This window comes from Triturus cristatus, chromosome 12 (genome assembly GCF_964204655.1).
Source record: "Triturus cristatus chromosome 12, aTriCri1.1, whole genome shotgun sequence".
NCBI lineage: Eukaryota > Metazoa > Chordata > Amphibia > Caudata > Salamandridae > Triturus > Triturus cristatus.
The window spans coordinates 397914434-397927189 of record NC_140595.1 but is presented as its reverse complement, the minus strand read 5'-3'; the positions used below and the strand labels follow the sequence as shown (position 1 = coordinate 397927189).

General features: G+C 43.1%; 1 protein-coding gene across 1 annotated transcript in view; it reads right to left on the bottom strand.

Moving 5' to 3' along the window:
* Window positions 1–12756, bottom strand: part of DYNLRB2 (dynein light chain roadblock-type 2) — a 92387-nt gene that overhangs the window by 31630 nt on the left and 48001 nt on the right. The window lies entirely within an intron of this gene.

Here is a 12756-nt window from a genome sequence, read left to right as displayed (position 1 = left end):
CATCTCATCCAGAGATCTGATTGGCTGTCAGCACTTCATCCAAGAAGTGTTGGCAGCCATCTTGGGACCAATATACATGATAGCACCTCATTAAAAAGCATTGCAGTTAATAGAAGGTTTTAAGACTTTAGTTACATTATAAATCATTTGTTGATGGTACCATACTCATTTTAGGAATTGTGGTATGTTCTAAGGTGATTTCACCATGTGAAAAAGCCTTCTGCTGGGATATCATGATTGAGAGAAAAATATTTTCTCATGCTTTTACCACAGAGGTTTGGAAGGTGATCTATAAGCTAAACTGAGAGCTTATTTTCTGTAAATTCACATTATCTTTCTCAGTCATGTGAGAATGAAGTCTGACATTCTCAGTAAAACATGTACATCCAACAAGGGCAGAGACTGTCAGTTGATTCCTTTGTGTTCTACTGCAGCTTCCCAGAGTGTTTCAAAGAACTACTAGAGCGCTAACAGTCCTACTTATGATAAACGTATGGCACACCTGAAGCCATCTTGCTTGGATTAAAGTGGTAACTCTTAAAACATTTAATTTTAAAAGGAACAAAATGAGGGGGTTCATTTTTCCATAAAAAGTATGATTAGTGCTGCAGAAAGAATAATTAGGGCACATTTTGAGTGACTTCTCAAATCCTCTTCTATTTCATTAAAAAATTCTGACATGCAGACTGAAACCTGCACTTTTAATACCAGCAGCAGACTTCCGTGGTGAGCAGTAGCTTTACTACAGTGATCTAATGAGCAAAAAGACTGCTAACATTCTGAATTTATGGCAAATGTGTGACACATCTGAATGCCTTCTTGATGGAATCAAAGTAAAAAACTGAAAGTATTTCCTACTGAGGAGACTGCAGTAAATGAGGAAATTAGGAAACTTCATAACAAATAAGTCTCCCAAGATGGCCACCAGAGACAAAAGAGCCCAAATATCACCCAGATGTAGCCCAAGTATAGCCCAATGACAGAATGTCCCAGAATGTTCTTAAAAACAACTAGAGCGCTTACTGTCTTCATTATGACAAAAGTATGGCACGCCTGAAGCCATCTCGATTGGAATAAACTGGTAACTCCTAAAACATTTAATTTAAAAAGGAACACAATGAGGGGGTTCATTTTGCCATAGAAATTATGATTAATGCTGAAGAAAGAAAATGAGGGCACATTTTGAGTGACTTCTCAAATCCTCTTCTATTTCATTAAAAAATTCTGACATGCAGACTGAAACATGCACTTTTAATACCAAGAGCAGACTTCCATGGTGAACAGTAGTTTTACTACAGTGATCTAATGAGCAACTAGAGTGCTAACATTCAGAATTTATGGCAAATGTGTGACATATCTGAATACCTTCATGATGGAATCAAAGTAAAAAACTGAAAGCATTTCCTACTGAGGAGACTGCAGTACATGAGGAAATTAGGAAACTTCATAACAAATAAGTCTCCCAAAATGGCCACCGGAGACAAAAGAGCCCAAATGTAGCCCAAAATCACCCAGATGTAGCCCAAATATAGCCCAATGACAAAAGTGTGCAAAACACTTATTATTTTGTGTTTTTGCAGTGTTATATAGTGCAGACTTAACAGGTATTGGAGTGCTTTACATGAGCATTGGTTACATCACACAAGAACAAATTCATTTTGGTTGTAGACATGGGGAGACTAAGTGATTTGACCAGAATCACAGAATGTCGAGCTGAAGCAGAAACTTCAACCTGGTTCCCCAGTTGCAAAGTCTGCAGTTCTGGAAGTAACACCACATCCTCTCCCCTAAGTGCAACATTTAATCAAGTGGTCAACTGGAAAAAACATAAAGATAACAAATAATTTAAAAGTGCTTTGTCGCTATATGAAAACTCAGAAAATATGTCCTTATTTTAGTCTTTTAGAGCACTAACCATAATTTTGATGCCAATAAGACCCTCTCATATATGTAATTTCTAAAGGAAATGCTCTAGGTATTACAGTTTTGATTACATCAAGATGATGTCAGGCGTTCCACACTTTTGTAATAAATATAGAATGTTAGCAATCTAGTTGTTCATTAGGATACTGTTGAGAGGCAGAGGCCAGGGGCACGGACTCTGAAAATTGAAGGCAGGTAGGAGGGTGCAAAGGCAACAATTTAACCACACTGAGCAGGCAGGAAGGGCCATGGAAGCACAACAGACTATGGAGGGCAGTGGAAAGGGGGGCAGGGGCAACAAACCAACAATACAGGACTTGCAAGAGAGGCTGTTGGAGGGAAGATCTATTACGGGTAAAGGAAGCTAGGGGCGGTCCCCAGAGCCCCGGGAGCCACCACAGAACTGAGCAGGAGAGTGAGTCAGGGACAAAAGGGGCACCTTAATTTGAGCCGGGGAGCCTAGGAACGCTTGCTCCAAAAATGAAGAAAACAGACATATGAGACATGGAATTGGAGGCAGAATACAATGGCAGTTTAATGAGAAGATGCAACTTCAAAGAAACCGCAGAATAGAGACATAAAGTACAAAATACAGAATCCAGATAATCATACAGCTGTCATGATATTCTCTGTATCTCAATTAATGTACTGACAGAGAGAGAGAGAAAACACATCTATAAATGCATCATGAGAAACAAGTTACACCAAGGAAAATGTTACCTAGGAACACTCACGTTTACTCTTAGAGCAAGCATTCCTGCAATTACAATACAAAATCTTTTAAATGCAAAAGTAAAGAGAACAATGGTTAAACATAACATGACATTTCATATAGGTAAAATAGAATAAGATACTTCAAGCAAAGCAGAGCAAGACATTTTAAGCAAAGGAAGACAAGAGCTCCCAGCTCTTGGGGAAAACCTGCACAGCCTGTTAACCTACATACAGACGGCGAGGTAGTCCGTCGATATCTGTGGGTGCTCCCTTTTTATATCATTTTGTGGGCTCCTTTGCACGCTACATCTACCTACGTATGCTACCCAAAAGCTTCGTCTGCAGATTTTACCAGACATTTCGTCATTTACCCACTTAATGCTGACAATGGACTGGGTGAAAAGGTCAGTCTCTCAGGCCAATCGCTTATCGTAAGTTCCATAGAGCAAGCAGAAAATAATGGGTATTGTACGGGAATTCAATATATTCATGTATAAAATCTCCTCAGTTCTCCTAACTTGACGCTCTGCGGTTGCCACTTCCTTAAAAGCGGGAAACCTGCCCAGGAAGCAAGTACCAGTCCAGGATGCAGCCTACTGTATGCCGACAGCTTCAGGGGGATGTTGAACTTTGATACCGAGCACGGAGCACTCGGGTAGGGTGGGGGCTACTAGTTTGGAGCAGAAGGCCTCGCAGACCTGCCTTCAGACTGCTATACACTAAAATTGCAGAGCTATGGTCAATTTAACAAAGAGGCCTACATATTGAACAGAAGGGCCTACACAGGGGTTTTATGCTGGCTGAGTGGTAAGGATGTCTCAGGATAATTATATAGCAACACAGGACCCGCTGGTCAATTTAATACGGCCTACAAATGCGGCTGGCAGGGCAAGGACAAGGGTCTCATACTTCAGGTGTGGACAGAACGGGCCAGGGGCCCCCTGTGATACAAAATCTACCCTCCTTCAAGGCTGTGGCAATGTAATAGACCATTGTGGGCAGAAGGAAGAGGCAATGGTAGTACAACCATACATGCTAACAGACCCGATTCAGCCAGGAAACGTCCAATGTTTTTAAGCTCAAATGGGCTTTATTTGATCGGTCTCCTGTCTACAATATCCTCTTTTTCAATGTAACTCAAAGGGGAAAATCAATACCCCAGTTTTTTTTAAAAAATCTCCCTCATACCAAGTTCAAAATATTCGCAAGTATGGTACATTGGCTCATGGAAGGAAATGGGATAGGGACATGGACTTGGATAACAGAGGACAGGAGGGACATGGAGAGGTGCACCAAACTGACCCTGCAGGGCAGGCATCAGGGTTTGCAGCAGCACAATACACCACACAGGGCATGCAGGACGGGAGTGCAGCACAACAATCCATAGAAAGCAAGAGGGAGGGGACAGGACCATGCACATGGACAACAGAGAATAGAGGGGCAAGAGGCAATGGTAGCTAGCTGACCATAATGGACAGACAGGAGAGAAAGCTGCAGCATAACAGACCATAAAGGGCAGGAGGGACGGATCAGGGCCATTACAATGGAACAGACAAGCCAGGAGGGAGGGAGTAGGGGTCTGCACATGTAAACAGAGGGCTGGGGGCAAGGGGGCAGGGCAGGAGCAGCAAGATAGCCATGGAGGTCAGGCAGGATGGGCACTAGAAGCAAGACACACCATGAAGAGCAACAGTGAGACTGTGATGGCATACACGCAGACCATGGAGGGAAGGTGGGAGGGGGTCAGGGGCAGCTAACTGACCACACAGGGAAGGTGGGAGGGGCCATGGCAGCACAGAAGACCATGCATGGCAAGTGGGAGGGTTAGTGGCAGCACAATGGCTATGATGGGCAAGAAGGAGGGTGCAGGGGCATGCCCAAAGGACGATGGAGGATAGAAGGGAGGGTCAGGACCTGTGCACAGACAAGAAAGTTCAGGGGAAGGGGCCTCACAACAGACCACACGGGACAGGCAGGGGGAGCAGTTACAGCACAACAGACCAGGGAGGGCAGAAGGGTGTGGCAGTACAATGGACCATGTAGGACAGGAGGAAGAGGATAGGGGCATGGCATGTGGACAGGCAGGGTGGAGGTGGCAGGGACAGGTTACAGTCATCTGACAATGCTAGGCAGGTGGGAGGGGAGTGGCAGCTCAACAGAACACTCAGAGTAGATAGAAGTGGCAGGTCCATGGGACATGGTGGGCAAAAAGGATGGAGCAGGGGCATGCACAAAGACATCGGAGGGCAGGGGGAAGGAGAATAGGGGCAGCAAGCTAAGCACAGAGTTTAAGCAGGAGGTCAATGATGGGGCATAGAATTGGGCAATGGAGGGCAGGAGGAGTGGACTGGTACATCATACTAAATTGAGGGCAGTGGCAGCACATCAGACCATGCATGGCAGGAGGGAGGAGGCTAGTCCATGGATTCACACAACAGAGGATAGGGAGGAGGGGGATGGGGCAGCAAGCTAACTGTTTAGAGAAGGCGGGTTTTAGGAACTTTATTGTTTTTAAAATGTGTGTGTGCGAACTACTTAAAATATGAAGAAGTATGCAGCATAATCTCACTTTTATTCAGGAAGAAGAGGACGTTTGTGACTGTGACTCCGGACTCACTTGGCAGAAACACCCCCTGACCCTCCACCCCCTATCGCAAAATGTAATGCCCGTGAAAAGGGTAGGTGAACACAGTGTTATATAGAACATAGTCCTGAGAGCACGATTGAAAATGAAAACTAGATATAGTGTATGGTATAAACTATGCACCAAAAAGTGTGATATAAGATGAACCGGGCGTGAAATATAATATGCAATACATTGTGCGCAATGACAGATTCATTGGAGAGCACGAGATAGCACAGGCACTAGCGCGTGCTATGCGATATGCGCCTTGGAGTGTAATATGCACAGGGCAGTGTTGTGTAACCTAACTAGTCTCTAAAGTTGTAATATAAAATATGTGCTGGGGAGTGTAACGTTGCATATGCACTGTGACAAAGATATGGATCCCAGATTGTAATATGTATGGCATTATAACATAGGCATCGAGGAAGGCACGTTAGATGGGGCAATATAACCCGTGCGAAGACAAGTGTGGCATGACATATTCACGTGGTGGTGTTACAGTGCACATGGGCTAGGAAGTGTCATAGCATATGCACTAGCTGGTGGAATACAACACAGAGGTGTGTGGCACTCAGCAGGCAATGGTGGGTGTAACACAGCATTGGGCTCTGCCAGGAGCGCGCTGTGACTCTCAAGTGATGTTCGTCCCCTTTCCCGAGAGTAAAATAAAAAGTATTACACATCCGGCAGTGGATGTGTGTTTTATTAACCGTGATGGGGGTTTCTTGCATAGTTTTGGTCGAATTTTTGTCGAATCGCCTTTGAATGGCTTGGTGTGCATGTGTATTAAATGTGCCCGTCAATAGCTACCCATGTTTGTATAAATAAACAACAAGGGTGTCTACCGGGATTAGGCACGGTAGGGCATCAGACATGTCAGAGCTTCACTAGTGGTGTAAATACATTCCACGTGGATTCATTGTATGAATAGTCGCCTTTTAATGAATATCACGCAAATCGTCATGGTGATAGGTACGTACGGTTTGTCCAGCATGTCCTAGGTGTGTCTATAAATATATATTTTTTAAAAATAATAAAAAACAGTGGCCGGCCCTGGGGATTGGGGTCAAAAAAATATAATTAGGAGACAGGCCCTGGGGGATGGGGTCATCAGGGCCAATAAATTAGAATAAGAAGGGGAACCACACAGCCCCCCTTCTTAAAAAATTAAAATAAATAAAAGACTGGCATCGTGCCGGAGGCCACGCCCCCTCCTTGCAGCACTCTGCAAACGCGCCCCCTGGCGAGTTGTAAGTTGGGGAATTAATTCCTCTTCAATACTGAGGGTCCCTGAGGGCCAACTAGCCCAACAGGCATCTCCAGTATGCGCCAGGGAGCTGCGCTGCCGACAGGTGTTCTGAGGCCAAGCCCCTTTTTACACCTCTCTGCAACGCAGCTCTGTGGCGCTTACTGGAGGTACCTAGTGAACTAGTTTGACCCTAGGGACCCTTAGGATTCAAGGGGACTTAATTTCTCAACTTAGAACAGCCACAGGGCGCGTTTACACAGTGGTGAAGGGAGGGGACGGGGCCTGAGGTGACGTGTGCAAACACGCACTATGGCACGTTTTAAATTGGGGATATAATTTCCCTTCAATACTGAGGGCCCCTGGGGGCTAACTTGCCCACCAAGTGCTTCCAGTAAGCGCCACTGAGCTGCATTGCAGAGAGGTGGTCCAGGCCGTGCCACTTTTTACACCTCTCTGCAACGCAGCTCTGTGGCACTTACTGGAGGTACCTAGTGGGCTAGTTGGACCCTAGGGCTCCACAGGATTTAAATGAACTTAACCTAAAACGGACACAGGGCGTGTTTACACAGTGGTGAAGGGAGGGGACAGGGCCTGAGTTAACGTGTGCAAAAACGCCCTGTGGCCTGTTTTAAGAGGTAGTATTAATCCCCCTGCCCTATTATATACTAGGGGCTTACAGAGGAGGTCATGCCAATCACAGGGGGACCCCAACGCATAATGTTCCCTAGTGTATGTAGGTGTTTTCACTGTATTCTAAGTGTTTTTCAACATAGCACTGGCTCTAGGACTGGTTAGTCAGACTCGGTTACCACCAGTATCCGTCTGAAAAAGTTGAGGGTACAGGATGATTTTGCAACAAGGCTTCTTTCTGCTCTTCTTTTTGTTCTTTCTGCACGTTATCCTTCTTCCTGCACTTTTCTTCGTCTTTGAGGACTTCTGTTGCTTCTTTCTGCACTTCTTTTTTTTCTTTCTGTGCATTTTTTCTTCTTTCTTCACATGTCCTATCTCTGTAGGCATAGTTAGAAATTAGCATTTAAAAAACCTTTGAAATTCACAGAAAAAACCATAGGTTTCAGGCACGTTATAGTTAGGAATTAGCATTTAAAAAACCTTAGAAATTCACTGAAAAAACCATAGGTTTCAGGGGTGTTATAGTTAGCTGGACTTTTCACTTGTACAAAACCATTGAAATTCCCCCGTTATAGTTAGTTCAGCTAACTATAACTCGCGCGCCCGCAATGCACTGCTGATGACGTCACATATTACATCACTCATGACATGGTCAGTGACATCACTCATGACATCACTGATGACATCTCAAATGACATCACTGATGACATCACTGATGACATCATCCAGTGAATGTGTGTTTTTCTGAAAATAAATATGTTTTATATATGTATATCTCAAGGTCGATGGAAGAATAAATGGGTATATAAGTGTCTAAATGGATGATTTGTTTTTGAAAAATTGATTGTGTAACTGACTGATTAAGTGTATCATAGTGAATACATGGCTTAGTGAGTAATGTTTAAATATGTAAATATCTGTATCAGTCTCTCACTTTGTGTATAAGTAGCTGCATGGGTTGGTGAGTAGCTACATGGGTGTCTATATAGGTTATTAGTTGGTTTTTTGAGTATCAGTCTGAGTGTCTGCATGGTTCGGTGGGGGGTATTACGTAGTGCGTTTGTACAAGTGAAAAGTCCAGCTAACTATAACACCCCTGAAACCTATGGTTTTTTCAGTGAATATATATATGTATATATATATATATATATATATATATATATATATATATATATATTCACTTAAAAAACCATAGGTTTCACACACGTTATAGTTAGGAATTAGCATTTAAAAAACCTTGCAAATTCACTTAAAAACCATAGGTTTCACACAGGTTATAGTTAGGTGGCCATTTCCCTCGTAAAAAACCAATGAGATTCCCCCGTTATAGTTAGATCACATAACTATAACTCGCGCGACCGCAATCCACTGCTGATGACGTCACATATTACATCACTCATGACATGGTCAGTGGCATCACTCATGACATCACTGATGACATCATCCTTGTGATAGAGTGGCGGCCGCGCGAGTTATAGTTATGTGATCTAACTATAACGGGGGAATTTCATTGTTTTTTTACGAGGGAAATGTCCACCTAACTATAGCCTGTGTGAAACCTATGGTTTTTTAAGTGAATATATATATATATATACACATATATACACACACACACACACACACACACACATATATATATATATATATATATATTTATATATATGTCACTAGTTTTTGGGTGCAGACTGGAGGCTTCTTCACAGGGAAGATCTACAGCAACATCAGAACAAGCAAGGAAAGGTTCAGCATGGAACCAGGTTTTTAAAGTTGGCCTTGAATAACTGGACTACACGAAGGATATTCATTAAGTACCACAGCAGCCTGCGTCAATGGAAAGCTGGGAAGGCCTTCTAGATTCTATGCACAGTCATTGGCAGCTGGGCAAAACTGCAACTTCAGAGTTTGTAAAGTCGGTTTTCCCTCCTCTTCGAGAATGCTGAGATCAGCAGACTTTGGCTTCCTCCCAGAATGAAAAATAGGGGCTACAATCTTCATATCACCAGACAAACACATTCCTCAATCCTTGTGTATTCCATCAAGGCGCACCATGAAGGCAGAGACAAAAAAAGAGAGGCAGTAGTAATTAGGAATGGGTGTGTCCCCAGTTCTGTGTGTGTGCGTGTTTGTGTGTGTGTAGCAGCAAGACTCAATCTAACATTCAGACTTCCTACAAAAAGATGTTTATGATCATTTAAGGGAAATCCTAACAACAAGTGCACCAGCAAAGACCAATATCAGTCTCCACTCCTTTCAATGTTAAAAGTGTTAGCGATAATGTGTGCAAAAAAATCCCATTCATGAAAAAATATAAACCCAAAAAGGCACCATTGAAGAGAGACCACTGACTTAGATATTGGCAGACGGGTTATTCTGTCACAACGGTGAAAGACATCCCGTCCGCCTAACTATCAATTCCATAGGATATAATTGGATTTATATTTCAGCGGACAGGATATGCATCACCATTGTGACGTAGTTACACGTCACCAAGATCTAAATCAAGCCCTAAGAGTATATGTAAAGGGTAGTAAGCATTTTGGCTTGACGCTGCCACTACTCCAAACTTCATAAATGCTGGCACCAGCTAGGATCTGCATAAAGGATCTTGGAAGGGTAACTGAAGGGTTAACATGACAGTTGACTAAGACACCGCTCGGAAGCTTCTTTTTTCTTTACTCTTCTATGTGGATTTTCTACTTTTAGCCTGTTTCTAAAGTGTTGTCTTGCCTTTCATTAGCCATTAGATCCTGGTGGTTTAGACATAGATATTTTGGTGTCTATACTTCTTGAGAGCTTCAGGGAGAGGAGTTTTATAGGTGGATATTTTTAATATATATACTTCTTGAGAGCTTGAGGACATTATTCTCCTCCATGATGGCCACTGAGCCAACATTATTTCCTTATTGGATGGAGTGGGTGGTAAGTCTTCAGCTAAAGATGCAGGGTCCCACAAAGAATTGTCATCGTCTGAGGTTCACCATAGGGAGCACAGCTTCACAGGAACCTGGAGGTGTAGGGAGAGTGATCCGAATGCAGGCCACATGGAGGAGGAAGCTGTGAGCTCTGCTAGACTCTGCACTTCTGCCACCAGTTGCTTGCACAGAGCATCAGCTGCAAGGACAATGTGAATGCAAAGGTTTTATGCACTAGCTCTACAACTACACTTATTTACCAATACCGATACATTTGTCAGTTTTAGCGATAGATGGAATATTGTCTCTTAGTCACTGTGGTTATGGTTATGATTGATTTTTGTACACCCTTATGATTTTGAGTGATGAAATCTGAGACTGAACTTGTTTCTGTGACAGTTAATTGATTGCAGGTAAGGTCTAAAAGGTCTTTACAACTGGAATACTTGCAATTTAAAAAGTCTAGATAAAATCTTCCCTCAGGAGTCAGAAATCTATATCTGGCAGATAAATCAAGTAGTTTATTTGTTCCATCAAACTCTGCAATGGTAATGGAGTGGCCATCCCAACAACAGCGGCTTTTCGGACCTAGGGTGTTTGATAATGGGTCATTATGGGGTATGAGCCATTGCTCAGGATGATCATAAATCCCTTCATAGATTTTACATCAAACTGAGACATTTTCTATACCTAATTTTGAATTAAACTCTTGATTGCTCCTTTTCTACTCCATACTATAGACCCAATACTCCAAGAGATCATAGAAGAACTTAGCTTTGCAGACGTCTCGAGGCAAGAAAGAAGACAACAAAAGGAATCTTTCTATTTCATAGAACCAAAACAACGCATTAAACTTTAAAATATAGAGCTAAAGGCTGGATTTCAATTTTGTGTCATTTTGCATAATATTTCAGACATTTTCAGTAAATATGTGAAATGTCGTACACCCCCAGTTAGATGCCACCAAAGCTTTGCGTTGAATGGATTTTTTTGCACTACATGAAGGCCCAAATTGCGACGGCGGGCAGACTGCCACCAGCAGGCCATCGGTCGGTGTCTGCCCAACATTCAAGGCATAGGTCTGACCACCGCATTTCGATGCAGCCAGTCGGACCGCAAAGGTCACAGGGGTAGGACGGCCACCTCTGACAGGATTCAAGATTCCGTTGGGGTGGTGGTCAGACACTTATCTCTACAATGGAGGCGGTGCCTGTGCAGGAACAGTTGTAGGGTTAGGATATCCCTTTTCGACTGCCTTTTCATGGTGGTACCACTGCCATGAAAAGGCAGACGGAAAGGGACTTTAGGGACCCCAACCAGGTTCCCCATGGGCTACTGTTAAGTGGCTGCACATATAGTGCCCCCACACACATCCACACACAGAGTGCCTGGCGAATGGTGCATGGATGTGCAAAAATTGCCTTTTCCTACTGCGGCGTTTGCTGCTGCCCTTGTTTTAAACCACAGCACAAGCTGCAGTAAAAAAAAAAACACTTTCTGACCGCCTGCATGGCAAGCTAATCATAATAGGGCAGGTGGAACCAGCGACTCATTGTTGGACGGTCACCTGCCCGATATGATGGCGGTCAGTGGTCCAACCGACTGCCATCGTACTGAGGGCTGAAGTGATCCGTGGTGGGACAGAAAATGGTTTCAGTAAGTTGTGCATTCCATTGTACTCCATGTGGAAATATTTTTATTTATAGAAGTATCTCCTCTGAAGTTTCCATCTCTAGAGGCACACTGCCTGAATGCCTATTATCCCATGGGTTGTCAACATATATATTCAGCCACTGGCCCAAACGCTGTGGGGGAGAGAATGTAATTTCCTTTATACTGTTATGGTGTGAAAGTAGAGTTGAGCTAGTTGTTGAGGATGTAATTATCTATATGCCAATCCCCATTCATTCTATTCCACAAGACAATGAGACTATAGAAGATTTTGGACAGCGTTCAGCGTACCTGATAAACACACAGAAATCTGATATTAATGTTTGAAATGTAGATCGGGATTCTTCATAATTGGGAAGTAAAAGGAGGCTTGGAGGGCACCAATAACTTAAAGGATCTGGCACTTGTTATTCATATGAAGGGTACAAAGACAGAGGTTACTAAAACACCAAGTTCCTTTCCGTCTTTGGTATTGTGAATGTGTTGAAGATAGCCATTCTCCCTAAACAGTCTCCTGTTTGAAAGGAGACTCTTAATTTATCAGAGCAGAAATTGAAAGAATTCAAGAACTGCTATTAGCATTTCTTGAGAGGAATTCATCTCTACTGGAAACACTTCAGAAAGCCTTTAAAGGAAGGGGCTAGCGTTTCCTGGTTTGTTAACCTATTACTCTGCCATTCACCTTTAGAAAATCAAGGTTACTCTTGTATTATTAGAAAACAGTATTCTATCTTTGGGCGTGCTATTTGGAATGGCCTGTACTTCCCAGAGTATGAACAAAATCACTACATTTGTCGTAAGACTTTGCCCATCTTATTAGAGATCTCATGCGTGAACTCACCCCTCAGAGTTCTGTTAAAAGAGAATGGTCTTGAAAGATTTCTTGCTAGGTATTGATAGAAATTACAACTAATCAAAAATGGCACCTTTACATAGGGATGGCTTCAGGGCAACTCTTCAAAACTATAGGCAGGGAGAACAGTGAGGGTCGCCCTTCTTAGGGGGTAAGTCTATAGCATCCCTAGGTTTCT